A 19061-nucleotide genomic window follows, 5' to 3' on the forward strand; every position below is an offset into this window, starting at 1 on the left:
CGCCCAGAGCATACCCACCCTCCCCGCCCCGCGCGGCTGCGGCGCGTGCGCCCGCGCGAGACGACCTCCGCGGCCCGGGGGGCGCGCGCCGCGCCGCGCGCCGCGCCCCGCCCCGCCCCCCGGCGCCTAGACGCGCGGCCCCCGCGCCTCAGCCGGCGGCCGCGCGCGGGAATGAAGCGCCGAGCGACGGCGGGAGGGCGGCGGCTCCACATGGGCTCTGCGGCCCGCCCCGACGAGCTGTGGGTCCGGGTGCCAGTGGGCGGCCCCCACCAGCTCCGGGCTCTGCGGCGCTGGGACTGCGGCAGCCCGGACGCCTGCGGCAAGGTCAGTGCCCGCCCGGAGGAGGCGGCCCGGGGGAGGCCTCCGCGGGGAATGCCGCCGCTCCCAGTGCCGCCCGCACCGTGGCGAAGCGGAAGCATCCTGCCGCCCGCACCTGCCTAGAGAGGTGAGAATGATTCATCCAGCGGCCTCGGCCGGGCTCTGTCTCTCCTACCGAGACCAGCTGCCCACTCAGGCCTCCGGGCCCGCGACCCTGGCATCAGGACACTCACCTTCATAGTACCCCACGGCGGAGGGTCTAAATGAGCCTTCACAAAGTGCTTGGCTGGCCCAACTCTTTCTGTGCGCTGTTTTCTGGGATTACTGGCCTTTCATCTCCATTAGAAAAGTAATGTACTTTAACCCAGTTTTTGCTGCAGTAACCTCATCACTCAGACTAAATAGCCAGCTTGTCAGGAGGCCAGCAGTTCTGAGAGACATAACCTGTATTACACCAAACTACATGCTCTGAGAGGGCAAGAAAAAGATAAAGTCATAAAGCACCTAGCAACTAATTATAAAGCAATAACTGAAGGTATGCAAATGATATGCCAAGAACTCTTTTTATTTAAATTAATTGTGTTTACATTTTAACCTACCTTCATTTTCTTGTGCATTCGATCTCTGTGTCTCAAATACAATTCACGTCGTAATTTTTTGAACGTCTAGTATTTGTTTCACTCTGCTAAGTGCTGTAGGAGATAAAAAGAAAAAAACAAACAAACTCATTTTGTTCTTAACATCATGAAACTTACCAATAGGGAATGTAAGGTAAATGTAGTGCTACATATTGCAATCACTTTTAAACAAAGTGCCAGGTATTCTATTCTAAACACTTTAAATATTCAATATATTAAATCATTAATTTTTCACACCATCCCTTAGAGGGACTGTACTGTTAAGTTTCTACCTTTTACTGGTAATGAAAATGAGGCACAAAGATATTAGACAACTTGCCTAAGGTCCCATAGCTAATATGTGGTGGAGGTAAGATTGAAATCCAGGTAGTCTGACAGCAGACCCCAAGTTCCTAACCATGTTACTGTACTACTACTGAGAAAGAACTGGCTGCTTGCTAATCATTAATATACGGAATGCTAAAATTAGCACTTATTTCTCAGGAACCACTATCTGTTTTTTTTTTTTTTGCTTGGGAAAGTAACACAGAAGAGAAGACAGCTTTCTGTATAGTCGGGGGGCCCCAAACCTACTTTAGAATTACATTGTACCAACAATTTCACAGATAGGGTTCTCTGAACTGTTTAAAGTGTTTTATTTCTAGGCTGTTCGACAGGCTTATATGGAAGATGAGACTGTAATAATATCACCATAGAAATCTCTGTTGGTTAATACCTTCCTTCATTATTTAAGAAAAAAGTGTGTTGTGCTGAGAACTAGAAGGGGTGCACATTAGAGTAAGACACAGATCTTTCCCTCAAGGAGCCATAATCTCACAGAAGAAACAGGTATTGACAGAGAACCATAATGCAAAACAGAAAACGACTTGTGCTCAGTAGAGGAATGAAATGTAATGGAAGTTCCAAGGAGTGGAGAGACAGATTACCTCATGAAGGGAGGTGCTTGGGTTAAGGAAAACACATAATTATCGTTTAACTTATTCTTGATACTAACGTATTACAAATTGGATAAAAATTTATCCAATTCCTTAATTTTTGAAAAATTACATGCAAAGTTCTTCTCATACTCAGAAAAGACAGCTTTTTGTTATGTTACAAGAATTGTTCAGAGTATGGAGAGGTTAGTAAGCACAAATATTTTGAAGATGATTACCGTATTTCCTCGAGTGGGGGGCACAGAATAGAGTGATGACGCACAAGATAAGATTTTCAAGGTCAAAGGAATAGCAAAAGAAAAGCAAGGTGGGCATGAACAAGGTAGGCCTGGGGGCAGCCTGGATTCTGAACAGGGTCAAAGGTTGCTGGGCAGTAGCCTGTACCACACAGAACTACTCTTGCAAGATAGAGACTATGTTTTCAACTTTTTTTTTTGGTGTGTGTGATATCTTTTAATTATGGCAAACATGCCACAAATATTCTGGGATGGTCTCAGTTCAGATATTTGGTTCCATTATGCCCATAAATTCTTGTCAATAAGATTGACAAATAAGGTCATCATATTCATGTTAGTGTCTAGAAAGTAGAGATCACTGTATGTTCAACAGATGTTTAATAAATGAGGAGTTGGAAAAGTCAGGGAGGGGCTATTTGATAAGGAACTCTAAATTCTCAGATGCTTTAATGTGGTAGGTAATAGGGAGCCTCTACAAGTTTTTGAGCAAGGTAGTAGCATGTTAAAGCTACTACTTAACACACCCTAAATATTTATTTATTTATTTTTATTTTTTAAATTAATTAATTTTTACTGGAGTATAGTTGCTTTATTTCACTGTTGTGTTAGTCTCTACTGTACAGCAAAGTACAGTGAAGCAGCTATACGTATACATACATCCCCTCTTTTTTGGATTTTCTTCCCATTTTGGTCACCACAGAGGATTGAGTAGAGTTCCTTGTATACAGTAGGTTCTCATTAGTTATCTATTTTTTACATAGTATCAATAGTGTATATATGTCATAACCTAAGCATTTAGAGGTATTATCTTTTAGATGAAGGACCGAGTGAGAATGCATATGATCTTTTGTCAGTAGTTTAAACAAAACTTTAAAATATAAACATGAGAAGGAGGGTAATTTCTCCTAGGCTGTAGACAAAAACCTGTTGGGATATTAAAGAGACTGTGGGGGAAAAAGTAATGAGAATGCCACTGAACTCTTTTTGTCCTTTCCATATCCTGTTGGTGACCTCTAGTGGAAGAGGACTGGTGCATCCTTTTTGCTTATAATACACATTTCTTGGGGCACCTACCTAGCACACAGTTCCCCTTTGCTGTGAGTGGCTCCAGTGCACAGGGACAAGTCCCAGCGACTTTCTCAGACTTAGGTAACTTGCCCACTGCCTACTGCCAATTTTGTCCAGAGGTAGACATCCAGCTTAAAGCGGTGCAATCATAGTCTCTCCCAGGAATCTGAAACTCAGAACCAAGCAGCAAAGAGCTTGGGAATTGCTAGATCTGAGTTAGTGAGAATGTGTTCTAAAGAGAAATTCCCACTGCTGCTGCTTAGACCCCAGATCTGTCTCAGTCCCTGCTCTTCCTGCATCTTGGATCTTCTCTTCCTTCCGTCCCTTTTCCTTATGCTTTGGCCATCCAGTTGAGGGACATTAGGTCTGTTTCTAATTTTTGGTGATTATGAATAAAGTCACTAGAAACATTTACATATAGGTTTCTCTGTGATAAGTTTTCATTTCACTTTGGTAAACACCTACAAGTATGATGGCTGGGTGGTATGGTTTGACTTTATAAGGAAAGTGTTTTTCAAAATGGATGTGTCATTTTGCATTCCCATCAGCAATGTATGGGTGGGTGTTCTAGGTGCTCCACATCCTCTCCAGTACTTGGTATTATCAGTTTTTTTGTTTTTAGACATTTTAATAAGTATGTATTGGTAGCTTACTGAGCTTTGTTGGATTTTTGTAGTGACTAATGATGTTGAACTTCTCTTTTCCTGTGCTTGTTTGCCATTCATTTAACATTTTTGGTGAAGTGTCTGTTCAAATCTTTTGCCCGTTTTTTTAAAAAATTGGCTTGTTTGTCTTCTTATTGAGTTTTGAGAGTTCTTTGTATATTCTTTTTTTAAAAATTAATTTATTTTATTTATTTTTATTTTTGGCTGTGGTGGGTCTTTGTTGCTGCACACGGGCTTTCTCTAGCTGTGGAAAGCGGGGGCTACTCTTCATCGTGGCGTGCAGGCTTCTCATTGGGGTGCCTTCTCTTGTTGTAGAACACGGGCTCTAGGTGCGTGGGCTTCAGTAGTTGCAGCATGTGGGCTCAGTAGTTGTGGTTTCTGGCTCTAAAGCGCAAGCTCAGTAGTTGGGGCGCACGGGCTTAGTTGCTCCATGGCATGTGGGATCTTCCTGGACCAGGGCTCGAACCCGTGTCCCCTGCATTGGCAGGCGGACTCTGAACCACTACACCACCAGGGAAGCCCCTTCTTTATATATTCTGATACAAGTTCCCCCTTTTTTTTTTCATGTTTATTGGAGTATAATTGCTTTACAATGTCGTGTTAGTTTCTGCTGTATAACAAAGTGAATCAGCTATATGAATACGTTATCCCCATATCCCCTCCCTCTTGCGTCTCCCTCCCACCCTCCTTATCCCACCCCTCTAGATGGTCGCAAAGCACAGAGCTGATCTCCCGGTGCTATACAGCTGCTTCCCACTATTCCCACTAGCTAGCTATTTTACATTTGGTAGTGTATGTATGTCCATGCCACTCTCTCACCTCGTCCCAGCTTACCCTTCCGCCTCCCTGTGTCCTCAAGTCCATTCCCTACATCTGTGTCTTTATTCCTGTCCTGCCACTAGGTTCATCAGAACCTTTTTTTTTTTTTTTTTAGATTCCATATATATGTGTTAGCATACAGTATTTGTTTTTCTCTTTCTGACTTACTTCACTCTGTATGACAGACTCTAGGTCCATCCACCTCACTACAAATAACTCAATTTCTTTTCTTTCTATGGCTGAGTAATATTCCATTGTATATATGTGCCACATCTTCTTTATCCATTCATCTGTTGATGGACACTTAGGTCGCTTCCATGTCCTGGCTATTGTAAATAGAACTGCAGTGAACATTGTGGTACATGACTCTTTTTGAATTATGGTTTTCTCAGGGTATATGCCCAGTAGTGGGATTGATGAGTCATATGGTAGTTCTATTTTTAGTTTTTTAAGGAACCTCCATACTGTTCTCCATAGTGGCTGTATCAATTTATATACCCACCAACAGTGCAAGAGGGTTCCCTTTTCTCCACACTCTCTCCAGTGTTTATTGTTTGTAGATTTTTTAATGATGGCCATTCTGACTGGTGTGAGGTGATACCTCATTGTAGTTTTGATTTGCATTTCTCTATTGATTAGTGATGTTGAGCATCCTTTCATGTGTTTTGGCAATCTGTATATCTTTTTTGGAGAAATGTCTATTTAGGTCTTCTGCCCATTTTTGGATTGGGTTTTTTTTTTTTTTTTAATTGAGCTGCATGAGCTGCTTGTTAATTTTGGAAATTAATTCTTTGTCAGTTGCTTCATTTGCAAATATTTTCTCCCATTCTGAGGGTTGTCTTTTGGTCTTGTTTATGGTTTCCTTTGCTGTGCAAAAGCTTTGAAGTTTCATTAGGTCCCATTTGTTTATTTTTGTTTTTATTTCCATTTCTCTAGGAGGTGGGTCAAAAAGGATCTTGCTGTGATTTATGTCATAGAGTGTTCTGCCTATGTTTTCCGCTAAGAGTTTGATAGTTTCTGGCCTTACATTTAGGTCTTTAATCCATTTTGAGCTTATTTTTGTGTATGGTGTTAGGGAGTGACCTAATCTCATACTTTTACATGTACCTGTCCAGTTTTCTCAGCACCACTTATTGAAGAGGCTGTCCTTTCTCCACTGTACATTCCTACCTCCTTTATCAAAGATAAGGTGACCATATGTGCGTAGGTTTATCTCTGGGCTTTCTATCCTGTTCCATTGATCTATCTTTCTGTTTTTGTGCCAGTACCATACTGTCTTGATTACTGTAGCTGTGTAGTATAGTCTGAAGTCAGGGAGCCTGATTCCTCCAGCTCCGTTTTTCTTTCTCAAGATTGCATTGGCTTTTCGGGGTCTTTTGTGTTTCCATACAAATTGTGAAATTTTTGGTTCTAGATCGGTGAAAAATTCCATTGGTAATTTGATAAGAATTGCATTGAATCTGTAGATTGCTTTGGGTAGTATAGTCATTTTCACAATGTTGATTCTTCCAATCCAAGAACATGGTCTATCTCTCCATCTGTTTGTATCATCTTTAATTTCTTTCATCAGTGTCTTATAGTTTTCTGCATACAGGTCTTTTGTCTCCTTCGGTAGGTTTTTTCCTAGGTATTTTATTATTTTTGTTGCAATGGTAATTGGAGTGTTTCCTTAATTTCTTTTTCAGATTTTTCATCATTAGTGTATAGGAATGCAAGAGATTTCTGTGCATTAATTTTGTATCCTGCTACTCTACCAAATTCATTGGTTAGCTCTAGTGGTTTTCTGGTAGCATCTTTAGGATTATGTATAGTATCATGTCATCTGCAAACAGTGACAGTTTTACTTCTTCTTTTCTGATATGGATTCCTTTTCTTTTTCTTCTCTGATTGCTGTGGCTGAAACTTCCAAAACTATATCAAATAACAGTGCTGAGAGTGGGCAACCTTGTCTTGTTCCTGATCTTAGACGAAATGGTTTCAGTTTTTCACCCTTGAGAACGATGTTGGCTGTGGGTTTGTCATACATGGCCTTTATTATGTTGAGGTAGGTTCCCTCTATGCCTACATTCTGGAGAGTGTTTATCATAACTGGGTGTTGAATTTTGTTGAAAGCTTTTTCTGCATCTATTGAGATGATCATATGTTTTTTCTCCTTCATTTTGTTAATATGGTGTATCACATTGATTGATTTGTGTATATTGAAGAATCCTTGCATTCCTGGGATAAACCCCACTTGATCATGGTGTCTGAGCCTTTTAATGTGCTGTTGGATTCTGTTTGCTAGTATTTTGTTGAGGATTTTTGCATTTTTGTTCATCAGTGATGTTGGCCTGTAGTTTTCTTTCTTTGTGACATCTTTGTCTGGTTTTCCTATCAGGGTGACAGTGGCCTCGTAGAATGAGTTTGGGAGTGTTCTTCCCTCTGCTATATTTTGGAAGAGTTTGAGAAGGATAGGTGTTAGCTCTTCTCTAAATGTTTGGTAGACTTCACCTGTGAAGCCATCTGGTCCTGGGCTTTTGTTTGCTGGAAGATTTTTAATCACAGTCTCAATTTCAGTGCTTGTGATTGGTCTGTTTATATTTTCTATTTCTTCCTGGTTCAGTCTCAGAAGGTTGTGTTTTTCTAAGAATTTGTCCATTTCTTCCTAGTTGTGTCTTTTATTAGCATATAGTTGCTTGTAGTAATCTCTCATGATCCTTTGTATTTCTGCAGTGTCAGTTGTTACTTCTCCTTTTTCATTTCTAATTCTATTGATCTGAGTCTTCTCCCTTTTTTTCTTGATGAGTGTGGCTAATGGTTTATCAATTTTGTTTATCTTCTCAAGGAACCAGCTTTTAGTTTTACTGATCTTTGCTATTGTTTCCTTCATTTCTTTTTCATTTATATCTGATCTGATATTTATGATTTCATTCCTTCTGCTAACTTTGGTTTTTTTTTCTTGTTCTTTCTCTCATTGCTTCAGGTGTAAGAGTAGGTTGTTTGAGATGTTTCTTGTTTCTTGAGGTGAGATTATATTGCTATAAACTTCCCTCTTAGAAGTGCTTTGCTGCATCCCATAGGTTTTGGGTCATCGTGTTTTCATTGTCATTTGTTTCTAGGTATTTTTTGATTTCCTCTTTGATTTCTTATTTCATCTCTTGGTTATTTAGTAGCATATTGTTTAGCCTCCATGTGTTTGTATTTTTTGCAGTGTTTTCCTGTAATTGATGTCTAGTCTCCTAGCGCTGTGCTCGGAAAAGATACTTGATACGATTTCAATTTTCCTTTTTTCTTTCTTTTTTTTTTTTTTACATCTTTATTGGAGTATAATTGCTTTACAATGGTGTGTTAGTTTCTGCTTTATAACAAAGTGAATCAGTTATACATATACATATGTTCCCATATCTCCTCGCTCTTGCGTCTCCCTCCCTCCCACCCTTTCTATCCCACCCATCCAGGTGGTCACAAAGCACCGAGCTGATCTCCCTGTGCTATGTGGCTGCTGCCCACTAGCTATCTATTTTACGTTTGGTAGTTTATATATGTCCATGCCACCCTCTCACTTTATCACAGCTTACCCTTCCCCCTCCCCATATCCTCAAGTCCATTCTCTAGTAGGTCTGTGTCTTTATTCCTGTCTTACCCCTAGGTTCTTTTTTTTTTTTTTTAACATCTTTATTGGGGTATAATTGCTTTACAATGGTGTGTTAGTTTCTGCTTTATAACAAAGTGAATCAGTCATACATAAACATATGTTCCCATATGTCTTCCCTCTTGCATCTCCCTCCCTCCCACCCTCCTTATCCCACCCCTCCAGGCTGTCACAAAGCACCGAGCCAATATCCCTGTGCCATGCGGCTGCTTCCCACTAGCTATCTACCTTACTACGTTTGTTAGTGTGTATATGCCCATGACTCTCTCTCGCCCTGTCACAGCTCACCCTTCCCCCTCCCCATAACCTCAAGTCCGTTCTCTAGGAGGTCTGCGTCTTTATTCCTGCTTTACCCCTAGGTTCTTCATGACATTTTTTTTCTTAGATTCCATATATACGTGTTAGCATACGGTATTTGTCTTTCTCTTTCTGACTTACTTCGCTCTGTATGACAGACTCTAGGTCCATGCACCTCACTACAAATAACTCGATTTCATTTCCTTTTATGGCTGTGTAATATTCCATTGTGTATATGTGCCACATCTTCTTTATCCATTCATCTGATGATGGACACTTAGGTTGTTTCCATCTCCTGGCTATTGTAAATAGAGCTGCGATGAACATTTTGGTACCTGACTCTTTTTGAATTATGGTTTTCACAGGATATATGCCCAGTAGTGGGATTGCTGGGTCATATGGTAGTTCTATTTGTAGTTTCTTAAGGAATCTCCATACTGTTCTCCATAGTGGCTGTAACCAATTCACATTCCCACCAGCAGTGCAAGAGTGTTCCCCTTCCTCCACACCCTCTCCAGCATTTACTGTTTCTAGATTTTTTAATGATGGCCATTCTGACTGGTGTGAGATGATATCTCATTGTAGTTTTGATTTGCATTTCTCTAATGATTAATGATGTTAAGCAATCTTTCATGTGTTTGTTGACAATCTGTATATCTTCTTTGGAGAAATGTCTATTTAGGTCTTCTGCCCATTTTTGGATTGGGTTGTTTGTTTTTTTGTTACTGAGCTGCATGAGCTGCTTATTAATTTTGGAGATTAATCCTTTGTCAGTTGCTTCATTTGCAAATATTTTCTCCCATTCTGAGGGTTGTCTTTTGGTCTTGTTTATGGTTTCCTTTGCTGTGCAAAAGCTTTGAAGTTTCATTAGGTCCCATTTGTTTATTTTTGTTTTTATTTCCATTTCTCTAGGAGGTGGGTCAAAAAGGATCTTGCTGTGATTTATGTCATAGAGTGTTCTGCCTATGTTTTCCTCTAAAAGTTTGATAGGTTCTGGCCTTACATTTAGGTCTTTAATCCATTTTGAGCTTATTTTTGTGTATGGTGTTAGGGAGTGTTCTAATCTCATTCTTTTACATGTAGCTGTCCAGTTTTCCCAGCACCACTTATTGAAGAGGCTGTCCTTTCTCCACTGTACATTCCTGCCTCCTGTATCAAAGATAAGGTGACCATATGTGCATGGGTTTATCTCTGGGCGTTCTATCCTGTTCCATTGATCTATCTTTCTGTTTTTGTGCCAGTACCATACTGTCTTGATTACTGTAGCTGTGTAGTATAGTCTGAAGTCAGGGAGCCTGATTCCTCCAGCTCCGTTTTTCTTTCTCAAGATTGCTTTGGCTATTCAGGGTCTTTTGTGTTTCCATACAAGTTGTGAAAATTTTTTTTCTAGTTCTGTGAAAAATGCCAGTGGTAGTTTGATAGGGATTGCATTGAATCTGTAGATTGCTTTGGGTAGTATAGTCATTTTCACAATGTTGATTCTTCCAATCCAAGAACATGGTATATCTCTCCATCTATTTGTTTCATCTTTAATTTCTTTCATCAGTGTCTTATAATTTTCTGCATACAGGTCTTTTGTCTCCTTAGGTTGGTTTATTCCTAGATATTTTATTCTTTTTATCGCAGTGGTAAATGGGAGTGTTTTCTTGATTTCACTTTCAGATTTTTCATCATTAGTGTATAGGAATGCAAGAGATTTCTGTGCATTAATTTTGTATCCTGCTACTATACCAAATTCATTGATTAGCTCTAGTGGTTTTCTGGTAGCATCTTTAGGATCCTCTATGTATAGTATCATGTCATCTGCAAACCATGACACCTTTACTTCTTCTTTTCTGATTTGGATTCCTTTTATTTCCTTTTCTTCTCTGACTGCTGTGGCTAAAACTTCCAAAACTATGTTGAATAAGAGTGGTGAGAGTGGGCAACCTTGTCTTGTTCCTGATCTTAGTGGAAATGGTTTCAGTTTTTCACCACTGAGAACGATGTTGGCTGTGGATTTGTCATATATGGCTTTTGTATGCTGAGGTAGGTTCCCTCTATGCCTACTTTCTGGAGAGTTTTTATCATATATGGGTGTTGAATTTTGTTGAAAGCTTTTTCTGCATCTGTTGAGACGATCATATGGTTTTTCTCCTTCAATTTGTTAACATGGTTTATCACATTGATTGATTTGTGTATATTGAAGAATCCTTGCGTCCTGGGATAAACCGCACTTGATCATGGTGTATGATCCTTTTAATGTGCTGTTGGATTCTGTTTGCTAGTATTTTGTTGAGGGTTTTTGCATCTATGTTCATCAGTGATATTGGCCTGTAGTTTTCTTTCTTTGTGACATCCTTGTCTGGTTTTGGTATCAGGGTGATGGTGGTCTCGTAGAATGAGTTTGGGAGTGTTCCTCCCTCTGCTATATTTTGGAAGAGTTTGAGAAGGATGGGTGTTAGCTCTTCTCTAAATGTTTGATGGAATTCACCTGTGAAACCATCTGGTCCTGGACTTTTGTTTGTTGGAAGATTTTTAATCACAGTTTCAATTTCAGTGCTTGTGATTGGTCTGTTCATATTTTCTATTTCTTCCTGATTCAGTCTTGGCAATTTGTGCATTTCTAAGAATTTGTCCATTTCTTCCAGGTTGTCCATTATATTGGCATAGAGTTGCTTGTAGTTATCTCTCATGATCTTTTGTATTTCTGCAGTGTCAGTTGTTACTTCTCCTTTTTCATTTCTAATTCTATTGATTTGAGTCTTCTCCCTTTTTTTCTTGATGAGTGTGGCTAATGGTTTATCAATTTTGTTTATCTTCTCAAGGAACCAGCTTTTAGTTTTATTGATCTTTGCTATCGTTTCCTTAATTTCTTTTTCATTTATTTCTGATTTGATGTTTATGATTTCTTTCTTTGTTCTTTGTTCTTCTTTCTCTAATTGCTTTAGATGTAAGGTTAGGTTGTTTATTTGAGATGTTTCCTGTTTCTTAAGGTAGGATTGTATTGCTATAAACTTCCCTCTTAGAACTGCTTTTGCTGCATCCCATAGGTTTTGGTTCGTCGTTTCTCCATTGTCATTTGTTTCTAGATGTTTTTTTATTTCCTCTTTGATTTCTTCAGTGATCACTTCATTATTAAGTAGTGTATTGTCTAGCCTCCATGTGTTTGTATTTTTTATAGATCTTTTCCTTAATTCATATCTAGTCTCATAGCATTGTGGTCAGAAAAGATACTTGATACAATTTCAGTTTTCTTAAATTTACCAAGGCTTGATTTGTGACCCAAGATATGATCTATCCTGAAGAATGTTCCATGAGCACTTGAGAAAAATTGTATTCTGTTGTTTTTGAGTGGAATGTCATAAATATCAATTAAGTCCATCTTGTTTAATATATCATTTAAAGCGTGTGTTTCCTTATTTAATTTCATTTTGGATGATCTGTCCATTGGTGAAAGTGGGGTGTTAAAGTCCCCTACTATGAATGTGTTACTGTCGATTTCCCCTTTTATGGCTGTTAGTATTTGCGTTATGTATTGAGGTGCTCCTATGTTGGGTGCATAAATATTTACAATTGTTATATCTTCTTCTTGGATCCATCCCTTGATCATTATGTAGTGTCCTTCCTTGTCTTTTCTAATAGTCTTTATTTTAAAGTCTATTTTGTCTGATATGAGAATTGCTACTCCAGCTTTCTTTTGGTTTCCATTTGCATGGAATATCTTTTACTATCCCCTTACTTTCAGTCTGTATGTATCTGTAGGTCTGAAGTGGGTCTCTTGTAGACAGCATATATATGGGTCTTGTTTTTGTATCCATTCAGCCAGTCTGTGACTTTTAGTGGAGTATTTAATCCATTTACATTTAAGGTAATTATCGACATGTATGTTCCCATTCACATTTTCTTAATTGTTTTGGGTTTGTTATTGTAGGTCTTTTCCTTCTCTTGTGTTTCTTGCCTAGAGAAGTTCCTTTAGCATTTGTTGTAAAGCTGGTTTGGTGGTGCTGAACTCTCTCAGCTTTTGCTTGTCTGTGAAGGTTTTAATTTGTCCATCAAATCTGAATGAGATCATTGCTGGGTAGAGTAATCTTGGTGGTAGGTTTTTCTCCTTCATCACTTTAAATATGTCCTGCCAGTCCCTTCTGGCTTGCAGAGTTTCTGCTGAAAGATCAGCTGTTAACCTTATGGGGATTCCCTTGTGTGTTATTTGTTGCTTTTCCCTTGCTGCTTTTAATATGTTTTCTTTGTATTTAGTTTTTGACAGTTTGATTAATATGTGTCTTGGCGTGTTTCTCCTTGGATTTATCCTGTATGGGACTCTCTGTGCTTCCTGGACTTGATTAACTATTTCCTTTCCCATATTAGGGAAGTTTACAACTATAATCTCTTCAAATATTTTCTCAGTCCCTTTCTTTTTCTCTTCTTCTTCTGGAACCCCTATAATTCGAATGTTGGTGTGTTCAATGTTGTCCCAGAGGTCTCTGAGACTGTCCTCAGTTCTTTTCATTCTTTTTTCTTTATTCTTCTCTGCAGTAATTATTTCCACTATTTTATATTCCAGGTCACTTATCTGTTCTTCTGCCTCAGTTATTCTGCTATTGATCCCATCTAGAGTAGTTTTAATTTCATTTATTGTGTTGTTCATCATTGCTTGTTTCATCTTTAGTTCTTCTAGGTCCTTGTTAAATGTTTCTTGCATTTTCTCTATTCTATTTCCAAGATTTTGGATCATCCTTACTATCATTATTCTGAATTCTTTTTCAGGTAGACTGCCTATTTCCTCTTCATTTGTTAGGTCTGGTGGGTTTTTATCTTGCTCCTTCATCTGCTGTGTGTTTTTCTGTCTTCTCATTTTGCTTATCTTACTGTTTGGGGTCTCCTTTTGCAGGCTGCAGGTTCGTAGTTCCCGTTGTTTTTGATGTCTGTCCCCAGTGGCTAAAGTTGGTTCTGTGGGTTGTGTAGGCTTCTTGGTGGAAAGGACTCTTGCCTGTGTTCTGGTGGATGAGGCTGGATCTTGTCTTTCTGGTGGGGAGGTCCACATCCGGTGGTGTGTTTTGGGGTGTCTGTGGACTTTTTATGATTTTAGGCAGCCTCTCTGCTAATGGGTGGGGTCGTGTTCCTGTCTTGCTAGTTGTTTGGCATAGGGTGTCCAGCACTGTTGATTTCTGGTCGTTGAGTGGAGCTGGGTCTTAGCGTTGAGATAGACATCTCTGGAAGAGCTTTCACATCTCTGGAAGAGCGCTTTCACATCTCTGGAAGAGCTTTCCACATAATTTGATATTATGTGGAGCTAGTAGGTCTCTGGTGGACCAATGTCCTGAACTCGGCTCTCCCATCTCAGAGGCACAGGCCTGACACCTGGGGAGCACCAAGACCCTGTTAGCCACACGGCTTAGAAGAAAAGGGAGGAAGGAAGGGAGGGAGGGAGCAAGGAAATAAAAAGAAAGTTATTAGAATAAAGAATAAAAATAATTATTAAAAATAAACAATTTAAAAAGTAGTAAAAAAAAAAAAAGAAAGAAGAGAGCAACCTAACCAAAAAACAAATCTACCAATGATAACAAGCGCTAAAAACTGTACTAAAACAAAAAAAAAACGGACGGACAGAACCCTAGGACAAATGGTAACAACTATACAGACAAAATCACACGAAGAAGCATACACATACACACTCACAAAAAGAGAAAAAGGGAAAAAATATATATATCTCTATATAAAAAGAAAAAGGAAGACAGCAACCAAATCAGTAAACAAATCTACCAATGAAAATAAATGCTAAATACTAAACTAAGATAAAAATTAAAACCAGAAAACTGTCAGTCGCATACAGCAAACCCCAAGTCTACAGTTGCTCCCAAAGTCCACCTTCTCAATTTGGGATGATTCGTTGTCTATCAGGTATTCCAGTGATGCAGGGTACATCAAGTTGATTGTGGAGCTTTAATCCTCTGCTCCTGAGGCTGCTGGGAGAGATTTCCCTTTCTCTTCTTTGCGCAGCTCCTGGGGTTCAGGTTTGGATTTGGCCTCGCCTCTGCGTGTAGGTCGCCTGAGGGCGTCTGTTCTTTGCTCAGACAGAAGGGGGTTAAAGGAGCTGCTGATTCGGGGGCTCTGGCTCACTCAGGCCGGGGGAGGGAGGGGTACAGAAAGTAGGGCGAGCCTGCGGCGGCAGAGGCCGGTGTGACGTTGCACCAGCCTGAGGCGCGCCGTGCGTTCTCCCGGGGTAGTTGTCCCTGGATCACGGGACCCTGGCAGTGACGGGCTGCACAGGCTCCCCGGAAGGGAGGTGTGGATAGTGACCTGTGCTTACACACAGGTTTCTTGGTGGCAGCAGCAGCAGCCTTAGTGTCTCATGCCCGTCTCTGGGATCCGCGCTCATGGCCGCGGCTCGCGCCCGTCTCTGGAGCTCGTTTAGGTGGTGCTCAGAATCCCCTCTCCTCGCACACCCGAAACAGTGGTCTCTTGCCTGTTAGGCAGTTCCAGACTTTTTCCCGGACTCCCTCCTGGCTAGCTGTGGTGCACTAGCCCCCTTCAGGCTGTGTTCGCTCAGCCAACCGCAGTCCTCTCCCTGGGATCCCGAGCCTCAGCTCCCAGCCCCCACTCGCCCCGGCGGGTAAGCAGACAAGCCTCTCGGGCTGGTGAGTGCCGGTCAGCACCCATCCTCTGTGTGGGAATCTCTCCACTTTGCCCTCTGCACCCCTGTTGCTGTGCTCTCCTCCGTGGCTCCGAAGCTTCCCCTCTGCCACCCCCGTCTCCGCCAGTGAAGGGGCTTCTAGTATGTGGAAACTTTTCCTGCTTCACAGCTCCCTGCGCGAGGTGCAGGTCCTGTTCCTATTCTTTTGTCTGTTTTTTCTTTTGCCCTACCCAGGTACTTGGGGGAGTTTCTTGCCTTTGGGGAAGTCTGAGGTCTTCTGCCAGCGTTCAGTAGGAGTTGTTCCACATGTAGATGTATTTCTGATGTATTTGTGGGGAGGAAGGTGAACCCCACATCTTATTCCTCTGCCATCTTGAAGGTCCGAGCTATAAAGAACTCTTAAAACTAAATAGTAAAAAAAAAAAAGAAAGAAAGAAAGTGATGCCCAATGTTGAGTGAAGTAGAAATGCTTGAGCTATCTTGGCAGATAGTAGAAGGCTGAGGAAAGTGGCCAAGGACGAATGACTATATTATGTGAGGATACAAAACATATCCATTGATTGTATTCCATGAGAGAGCTCAGGAAACACACCATTCACCAAGGCCATCAGGAAAGCACTGGTGAGAGTAGCACTAGCATCACAGTGGTGGCTCTTCTCTACAGGTCAGGGCTCATTGTAGGAGAGGTGGTCGCAGAGCTGAGTTCATACATATCCATGGGGATGAGGCGCTTCATTGTAATAGAGACCATAATAATTGAAATGACCTTCAGGGTCTGAGGGAACAGCCAAGGGACTTGAGCTGCATGGAGTTGCGGAGATGGTAATAGAGCATGATGTCCCCAGGAGAAAAATAGGTAGCAAAGCATGGCAGGTATACACTATGATGATTTCCCTAGTTCTTTTCCCAAAGGGACCTGTGGATGTTTACTTGGGTGATTGTATATTGGGAAAGGCAAAATACCCAGACATTTTTAGACCCACAGTCTGAGTTGACATTGATACCTGGAGACCCAAAGCATCAGCATAGTTCTAATAGAGTGGACCTCTAATAGGCCTACAGGGACCACGTAATAAATGAAGTCCTTGCTCACATCTGGCTCCAAGTGGGCCTGCTGGGTTTGTGGATACACTCAGTGGTCATTTCTCCTGTTCCTGACTGCATTGATATAGTTGCATGTTAGGGTAGCCCTCATGTTGGGTTCTTAGTCTGTGGGGTAAAAGATATAATGAGGAAGGCCAAGTGGGAAGCTTTGAAATTGTTCCTTCCTCTCCCAGCCACGATAATAAATCGGAAACAATATCACATCCCTGGAGCACGACTGAAGACTATTGCTGGCTTAAACAAGCAATAGCCGTCATCATAGCTACTGTGCCAGATATGATGTAATTGCTAGAGTAGATCAATAAGACTTCAGGTACATGGTATATGGCCATTGATCTGACAAAAGCATTCTTTTCAGTTCCAATCAGAAAAGAGGGTCATAACAGTTTGTATTCACGAGGGATGGCCAACAATATTCTTTACATTTTGGCCTCAGGGCTATGTCAGCTTTCCTGCCCAGTCATAATATAGCTTGATGAGATCGGGACAGCTTGGGCATTCCACAGACCATCACACTGATCCATTTCATTGATGGCATGCTGATGTGCTCTAGAGGATGGGAGAAAAACCCTACAGAGATTCAGGAACCTGCCATTTCAGTGAAGTTTTTAGGATTCCAATGGTCAGGAGTATGTTGGGATAGCTCTCCAAAGTAAAAAACAAATCACTGCATCTTGTGTCCCCTACCACAAAGATGGAAGCACAGCACCAGTAGTCCTCTTTGGGTTTGAAAAGCAATATTTTCTACAGCTAGGTTTATTGCTCTGGCTCACATAGAGTGACCAAAGGCTGCCAGCTTTGAGTGAGACCTAGAAAAGGCAAGTCTCTGCCAATAGGATCTGGAGGATACTATGGTGTTGGAAGTGTCAGTGGTAGAAAATGGTGCGGTATGGGCATATGTTAAGCTCCAGTGGGACAATCACGTTGCAGGCCCTTGGAATTCTGGCTCCTGCTGCCTCTGAATATTCAACCTGTCAGCAATAGAGACCAATGCTGAGCCCTTGATAGGGCACTTTTCCTTGAGGAGACTAACCAGCTACTTCGTGGCAAGTCAACTGCTTTGGGCCTCTCCCACAATGGCTGGGCCAGTGGTTCATCCTCACAGGAATATATGACTTATTTGGGGTATGGGTTTGCATTTCCTACCTGTAATGGCTCAGCCAGCATCACTATTTAGGGGCTTACGGAATCCCTGATCTACAGGCAGGGATTCTCACACAGCTTAGCATCCAAACATGGGAGCCTCTTCATAGTGAAGGAAGTGTGGAGTGGGCCCATGATCATAGGTCCACTGGTCATATCACATACTATACCAACCAGGGGCAGCTGGTCTCAGAAAATGTTGAATAGCCTTTTAAAGGCACAGCTAAAGTGCCAGTGTGTGTATGGGAAGAATACATGGCTCTGGGAAGCAAGGGGTACAAGCAGAAGTAACCCCACTTACCATTACTCACAATGACCCAGTGGGGGATTTTATACTTCCTATCCCTGCACCTCTGAGCTTTGTAGAGTTGGAGGTTCTGATCTCTAAAGAAGGTGTACTCTTGCCAGGGGACACAGCAAGGATCCTATTGAACTATAAGCGATGGCTGCCACCAGGGCATTTTGGACTCCTGTGTCCAGGGACCAGCCTGAGAGAAGAGCCACCATATTGGCAGAAGTAATTGACCCTGATCAGCAGGAGAAGGTAAGGGTGTTTTTACCCGATGGGAACAGGGAGGGAATATGTGTGGAATCTCTGTGATGCAGTTGGGCATTTCCTGGTATTTCCTTGCCCTCTTGAATGGACACATGCAGCAACTGTAGTCTGAGAAGGATGTGGTTACCCACAGCATGATTACCTACTTCAGGAATGAAGGCTCAGGTCACACTACCAGGTGAATCAACAAGACCAGCCAAGGTGACAGATGACAGTGAGGGGAATTTAGAAAGGAGGAGGCAGAGTATGAGTACCAGTTGCAGGCCTGGGATCAGCAGCAGTGATGAGGGCTGTAGTTTTTTCCACTCAGTGGGGCCTTGCTTAGGAAGAGAGGCCCCATGGAACCATGGAGGAGCTGCTCCCCAGTCCCCTGTGGAGAAAGAGATGTGTGCAACCATGGGAATGTGTCTCTCGGATCTCCTACTGTGGGCAGCGTAGTTGATGCCCCACCTGCTCTGATCTACATACACCACCACATTTGCTCCGAGGCCACGTTTCCTGTGGTCTTTTTCCAGACAGTGGTGGTACACAGCAGGCCCATTCCTGTGAGACAGAGGACGCCTCTGACAGATGATTTTGGCCTGAGGATTCTACATCAGCTTTCAGATACTCTCTGAAAGCTTCATGGCATTCTAAGGCCCCTCCTACCTTCCTTCTTTGCCTCACTTCTCACAGGTTAGATGTGTGTCACTGTCTGGCAGATCTCAGCCTTCTCTAGCTTTCTCCCCACTTTTTTCCACAGGCATTTCCCCCAGTTTCTTGCAAGTCTAGTCTGATCTTGGTGTCTACTTCTTGGACCTGAACTGACACAGGTAGGTAGAAATTTACTCACTTTATAGATGAAGAAACTGTGCTTCAGGGAGGTTGAGTAACCTGCTCAAGGTTATATAACCAATAAGTGGCAGAGCCATGATTTAAATCCAGGATCATCTGGCTTCAAAGCCCATGTGCCTAGATTTCATATTTCTGTTTTCTTGCGTCTGCAGTTTCTGTTAGCTTCATTCTCCCCCAGTCTCCTGGAAAGGCTTTTGAATGTTC

At 41.7% G+C, this 19061-nt stretch overlaps 1 long non-coding RNA gene across 1 annotated transcript; it reads left to right on the plus strand.

Moving 5' to 3' along the window:
* Positions 1–191: 191 nt before the first annotated feature.
* On the plus strand, positions 192–18835 carry LOC132426608 (uncharacterized). Its single transcript, XR_009519734.1, has 3 exons — positions 192–445; positions 17876–18011; positions 18766–18835. It is a non-coding gene; the product is annotated as an uncharacterized lncRNA (long non-coding RNA).
* Positions 18836–19061: the final 226 nt, after the last annotated feature.

Source organism: Delphinus delphis, chromosome 6, assembly GCF_949987515.2.
Source record: "Delphinus delphis chromosome 6, mDelDel1.2, whole genome shotgun sequence".
NCBI lineage: Eukaryota > Metazoa > Chordata > Mammalia > Artiodactyla > Delphinidae > Delphinus > Delphinus delphis.